Genomic DNA, 6,917 nt, shown 5'->3' on the forward strand with positions numbered 1-6,917 from the left:
ACCTCCTGGGTTCACGCCATTCTCCTGCCTCAGCCTCCCGAGTAGCTGGGACTACAGGCGCTCGCCACCACGCCCGGCTAATTTTTTGTATTTTTAGTAGAGATGGGGTTTCACCGTGTTAGCCAGGATGGTCTGGATCTCCTGACCTCATGATCCAACCGCCTCGGCCTCCCAAAGTGCTGGGATTACAGGCGTGAGCCACCGCGCCCGGCCTCCTCACCACTTTCTACAGGTTCTGCCCTTGGTAACTTCTCAGACCCCACCTCCTGGCTTTCTTTTTCCCACTCTCTCCATGAAAGCCTCACAGGCTCCTTTGCCGTTCTTTGGCAACACTGGGCACGTGGCCACCTAATGGCCTTTGAACTTACTGTGCCCACCAGGAATGCTCTTCCCACAGAAGTCCTGATGGCTCACTCCCTCACTTCCTTCTGGCCTGTATCCCAAAATCACCTTCACTACCTGTCCCTGTTTAATTTTTTTCTCTCTAGAACTCATTATTATCTTACATACTATATATTTTACTTCTGTTATTTAATATTGTCTCCTCTCAAGAATATAGATCCATGAGTGCAACTATATTTCCAGGGCCCAGATTAGAGAGAACTTGGTAAATATCTGTTGAGTAAATGAATGCACGAATCACCTCGTCACTCAGCAAGGCTTTGGTGCTGCCCTGGTTCCACTCCCACAGACACCCCCATTGTTGGTCTTGGGCAATGATTATCCCTATGCACTGATGAGGGAGGCAAGGGGAGAACTTAAATTGCTTTGCTCTCAATTAACTTACCCCCTCACAGCCACCCCAGCTACCCCTTCCCCCCAACCTCTCCCACACCAACAAAAGCAGCATTTGGCCTCCCCCTCTCCCCAGGGGCTTCTTTATTTGCCTGTTTGTGGTTTTCTTGATTCCAGGTTTTTCTCTTTTATCCAAGGTTGATTTGTGGAAAGATAGCCAGAGCCCATGCTAAGTCTGCATTTTAGCAGAAACTGGATGCCCCTCCCCTTCTTGTCGGCTGATGTTTCAGGCCCCTACAACGGTGGAGTAGGGGACAGTGAGAAACCATGCTGCCCTGTGTGATGGTGCAGGCTGCACACTGCGAAACTCGCGGGAGTGATTTCACAGGCATATGGCAGCCTTGGGCGGGAAAGGTCTCACCTGAGGAGGACAGTTGTAATTTGACATTGAAGCCCCCAAGATATCGTGTAGTTCAAATGCTGGGGGGTTTTCCCTCAAGGGATGCTTTACAGGCTCTTCAGAGATGACGCTCCAAAAGCTGAGTGTCTCTCCTACCATTTATTTGACGGCGTCTCTGGCTGCTTGTACCTGTGTCTGCCGCCCCTGCCCCTTCCAGGGGGTTCCCGTGAGTGGTGCATAGGCTGCATGTTTGTGTGCCCCTCCCTGCATTCATACATTGAAGCCCCAACTCCCAATGTGATGGTATTGGTAGGTGAAGCCTTTGGGAGGTGATTAGGATTATTAGAAAATAAAAAAGGAAGCAAAAACTGCAATTATTTTCGCACCAACCTAATATAAGGTCATGAAGGTGGAGACCCTATGGTGGAGTTTAGTGTCCTTATAAAAGGAAGATACCAGAGTGTGTGTGCTCTCTCTCTCTCTCTCTCTCTCTGTCTCTCTCCCCCACCCCCCAAGCCCCTCCATGTAAGGACACAGCAAGAAGGCAACCAGCCACAAGCCAGGAAAATGGTACCCACCAAGAACCAAATCTCCTAGCATCTTGATCTTAAACTCCACCCTCCAGAACTATGAGAAATGAACTCCCATTCTTTAAGCCACCCAGACTATGGTGTTTTGTCATGGCCACCCAATCTGGGTGATTCAGTCGAGGCCCTCACAAGATGATCCAGTCTGATTCCTTCCATGGGATCCATACCTGGTCCATGGGAAACTCTGGAAACAGACCAGTCCCATCCCAGCCACTTCCTCTCTTCTTTCCTAGGGCAGCCAGCAGCCATAGACATTCATCTGCAGGCTTCAGCATAAATTAAACTCACATCAGTAGATACAGGCCAAGCACCTCCTCTCCTTCCCAGTGGGGAGAGGAGAGCAAATTCTAGCACCCCAACAACCCACCCCAAAGAGATTCGCTTCACCTGCCTCCAACCTCTGCCATGGTCTGAAGGTTTATGTCTCTCAAATATGTATATGTTGAAAGCTAATCCTCAATGAGGTGGGAATAGGAAGTAGGGCCTTTGGGAGGTGATTAGGAAATGAGGTCAGAGCCTTCATGAATGGGATTAGTGCCCTGATAACTGTCCCTAAGGGAGCTTGTTGTCCCATTCAGCCATGTGAGGATGCAGTGAGAAGGCACCACCCATGAACCAAATCTGCCAACACCTTGATCTTGGACGTCTCAGCCTCCAGAACTGTCAGTAATACATTTATATTGTTTATAAGTCACCCAGTTTGTGGTATTTTTGTTATAGCAACCCAAATGGACTAAGACAACCTCTCTAAATAGTCTTAGCTTTGCTGGCAACCAGGGGACTGGGGAGAGGTGAAGGGCTAACCCTGGTAGGACCCAATTTGGGCATCTCCTTTGCAAGTCTTGCTGGCTAGTCTAGCTCCTCACGCTGAGATATCAGAGTACTTGGACCTGTTCTATTATGGTCTTAGAGTTTTCTGTCGAAACTCCAAGGCTACAGGAAGTCTCATGTAACATCTCGTCACACACATAAAACAAGGTGGTTATTAACAAGAGAGAGGAAGGAGGGAGGAATGGGAAAGAGCGAAGGAAGATTTTCTGTTAATGTCAGCCAAGTGAACGCGAATCCCCCATCCAAGCAAAAACCCGCTGTGCGGGAGCAAGAGACCCCCAGTGGTCCTTCCGGATACTGCAGGATGGGTCTGAGAACTGACTGTTCATTGCCCAGACTTTTCCACTAATACCTCACAGTGTGGGGGCCTGAATAGTGACCCCCTCCTCCTCAAAGATACTTATGTCCTAATATCTGGAACCTGTGAATATGTTACCTTATATGGCAAAGGAGTCTTTGCAGAGGCGATTAAGCAAAGGATCTTGAGATGAGAGACTATCCTGGATCATCTGGGTGGACCCAATACTGTAATCAGAAGATCCCTTAGAATAAAGGGAGGCCAAAAGGTCAAAGTCAGAAAAAGTAGGTGTGAGGATGGAGCCAGAGGTTGGGTGATGCACTTTGAAGATGGAAGGAGGGGCCACAGGCCCAGGAATCTCGGTGGCCCTCAGAAGCTGGAAGAAGCAAGGAAGTGGATCCTCCCCTGAAGCCTCAGGAGAGAACCAGCCCTGCCAATACCTGGATTTTAGACTTCTGACCTGAAGAGCTGTAAGAGAACGAATTCCTCCTGTTTTCAGTCACTAAGCTTATGTTAATTTGTTACAGTAGCTACAGGAAGCTAATACGGTACACACATCTTTTATTTGCCTTTTATTTGCCCAAAGGAAGGAAAGTTCTCCAGGCACTTTCAACATCTAGAGAGCATAATAATATACAGTTATGAGGCAAACACAGGTGCTAAATGCAAATGGGTTTTCCACTGTCTCCTGTGGATTTTCAGCAGACTTAAAGGGGAGACTGGAACACTTCCAACATTCAGCTGAAATCCCACTGTGGGCTAATTTAAGGATGAGTTCTTCATGTCCATAAAGCCAAGCTCTGATTCATTTGTTTTTCTTTTTAGAAGCACAATGAAGACTGACACCTGAATTGCGAGTGACAACAACTGTTCACAGCTTGAAACCCTGAATAATAATTCATGACCAGGTTACCTGCCTGAATTCATGACTTAATTTATTTTGCCCATGTTCATCCAATAGGAAACATGTGTTTTAAAGAGAAATAAAACTTTATTCAGGGTTCCCAGCAGCATTTAACAACTGAGCCCAACTGTTCAATAAAATCTTTAATTTGGAACTTCTCTTCAGTTATATTGAGGGAATTTTTAAGCTACCAAACTGAAAGATAAGTTTATGTTAATATTTCTGTCTTAGTTCAGGCTGCTCTAAAAGAATGCCACAAACTAGGTGGCTTAAACAACAAACATTAATTTCTCAAAGTTCTGGGGACTGGAAGTCTGAGATCAGGATGCCAGCATGGCCTGGCTCTGGTGGGGACTCTTCCTGTTTTATGGACGGCCGCCTTCTTGTTGTATCTTCACCTGGTGAAGAGAGAGTGCTCTGATCTCTTCATCCCCTTATAGGGACACTAATTCCCTTCCTAAGAGCTCCACCTTCACAACCTAAGTACCTCCCAAAGATTCCACCTCCAAATACCATCACATTGGGGATTTAGGCTTCGCCATATGAATTTTGGGAGGACACATACGTTCAGACACTAGCAGTTACCCATGTTTCCAGTCTTAGCCAACCGTGACTAAGAAGTAGGGACACAGTTCCTCTCTACGCCCACATTCTAGCCACACAGCACTCCAGTCGGCTTGACATTATACATTTGCCCATCCTATAAGTCCCCCATAGTTCTGAGTGTCTCCAATGGGGTGGCTCAGGGCCTCACACTGATCCCAGGTCTCCTGGCCCTCCTGTTAGCTCCAGCACCTGAGGGCACCACCATCCCCTCTAGGCTGAGTTGGGTGCTCCCTACGCTCACAGCCCTGCAGCATCAGAGTGCTGCTGGCCTGGGATGCAAACAGGAGAGTGGCTGCCTCCCCAGCCTGGGGCCACACTGCATCCCAGAGCAGCGTCCTTGTGGTCAAGTGAATTCTGCCTGGGCCTGGTCCTCACATCCCTGGCCACAGGCCTCCAGCCCTGCCTGCAGCCTCAACCCTTCCTGCTCCTGCCCCCACCTGCTCCTGCCCCCACCCGCTCCTGCCCCTACCCACTTCTGCCCCCACCTGCTCCTGTCCCCCCACCCAACTCCCAACTCCAAGGCCTCACTGGACCCGCAGTTCCAAAAGAAGGAAAACCTTCCCTACACATCTCATAAACACACCCTGAAGGGGGAGTGATGGGGAGAAGAAACCCCACCGCCCATGCCCCAGCTGCCTCCCTGGCTCCTTCATGGGCCCAGAAACCCGTGACGCATCACCCTGAGTGCACAGAAAGTTCCCTAGCTTCTTCCCAGATACCCCGTCCTAATGGCTCACCATGCTCCAGAAAGCAGGCCTGGATTTCAGTCAGTGGTCCTCAACCTACCGAGCTCAGAGACACCCCAGCGGCTTGAGTGTCTTGACGCTCCTGCTGCACCACAGACCAGTCACCTAGACTTTCTGGGGCACTGGGGATATGGCTGTACTCTTTAAAGCTTCCCAAGAGATTGCCCATGGACTGAGGTAATTCTCGAAGGTCATCAATATCCTAAGCTAAAAGCGGTAGTGGAGCCGCTGACACAGATGGTTTCTTAAATTTTATATTGTCAAATTAAGTACAACGAAGAGCTAAATGGTTTTTGAAAATAGACAGCATGACTTGAATCAGGAGATGGCAGAAGCCTACAGAATGGGACCCATGTGATATCCTGGGCAGTGATTTGCGGCAGCAGCTGGGACCCAGGGCTGGGGTGCCTTAGCTGTCTTTGCCTGATGGTTCTGAGCAGCTCTGCCCTCCTTAATTAGCCCAAGGCTGGAACCAGGCTTGTTCAACATGAAGATTTTGCAATTTAGGGATTGCCCTAAGAAGAGGAACTCAAAACTACGCATAAAAAAATGAGGCACAAAAGTGAATGCTTACTTAAAAGGAGCCTTTGGGGAGGAGCCCTACAGCTTAAATTGTATTAATTTCATGGTAGATAACTTCTCTGACTCGGCTTCACTATCCTAGCACAGGCTGGGCTCTCTCTGGTGCTAATCAACCATCAGTCAAGCGTCACTGTCAAGCCATCCTTGCTTCCTCGTGTGTGGATAACTGGTTGTGTTCTTAGGCCTTCCAAGGAGGGACTCCTATGTTCAAGGGCCACGAGGCTCTAGACAGTGGACTGACAGAGGCTGTACGTTCTGTGCTATCTGTGTCAGGACTCCCCAGCCCTGCTCCCAACACTCTGTGGATGAATGGCAGTTATCTGCCGCATGCCGCACGGAACTACTATATCTATACTACAGTTCCATGCAGTGAAATTACTGGAAGACCCGGTCTCGGGCATCATTTCACTCACACTTTTGTGCTTCGAATGTGTGGCTTAAAGCAACTCACCCGCGATACTGTGGGTGACTGGAATATTCATTTCTCACCCTGGCCCAGGGGAGGCTGCTGTGTCCTGAGAGTCAGCCCCTCGGCTAGAGGTTCCCACTGTCATCTCCTGGCTACAATTTCTGGTCTCCACTAAGCATTCTTTTCTTCCCATTTCCCACCGATTTTTCTTCCTCTTTCTATTTCTCTTCTTCCTTTCAGAACTACCAGTAAACCTCAGCTGCCCTAGACATTGCTAATTAGCTGGTTTGTTTGGCTGACTCTGCAGCGTGAGACATAGTTGGGCATAGGAGCTGTATTAGTCTGTTTCCACGCTGCTGATAAAGACATCCTTGAGACTGGGCAATTTACAAAGGAAAGAGGTTTAATGGACTTACAGTTCTACATGGCTGGGAGGCCTCACAATCATGGCAGAAGGTGAAAGGCACATCTCACGTGGCGGCAGACAAGAGAAGAGGGTTTGGGCAGGGAAACTCTCCTTTTTAAAACCATCAGATCCCATGAGACTTATTCACTATCACGAGAACAAGAAGGGTAAGACCTGCCCCCATGATTCAATTACCTCCCATAGGGTCCCTCCCGCAACACGTAGGAATTCAAGATGAGATTTTGCTGGGGATACAGCCAGACCATAATAGGAGCCATTGGAGGATTGAGTCAAAGTGGCTTTCAGGAGGCCAGGAACACAGAATCTGCTTTGTAACCCTATGTAAATAATACGTGACTCAGGATAGCATGCCCCAAAATTCACGTCCACCTGGATTTCAGAACAGGACT

The sequence above is a fragment of the Pongo abelii genome, chromosome 17 (genome assembly GCF_028885655.2).
Source record: "Pongo abelii isolate AG06213 chromosome 17, NHGRI_mPonAbe1-v2.0_pri, whole genome shotgun sequence".
Classification (NCBI taxonomy): Eukaryota; Metazoa; Chordata; class Mammalia; order Primates; family Hominidae; genus Pongo; species Pongo abelii.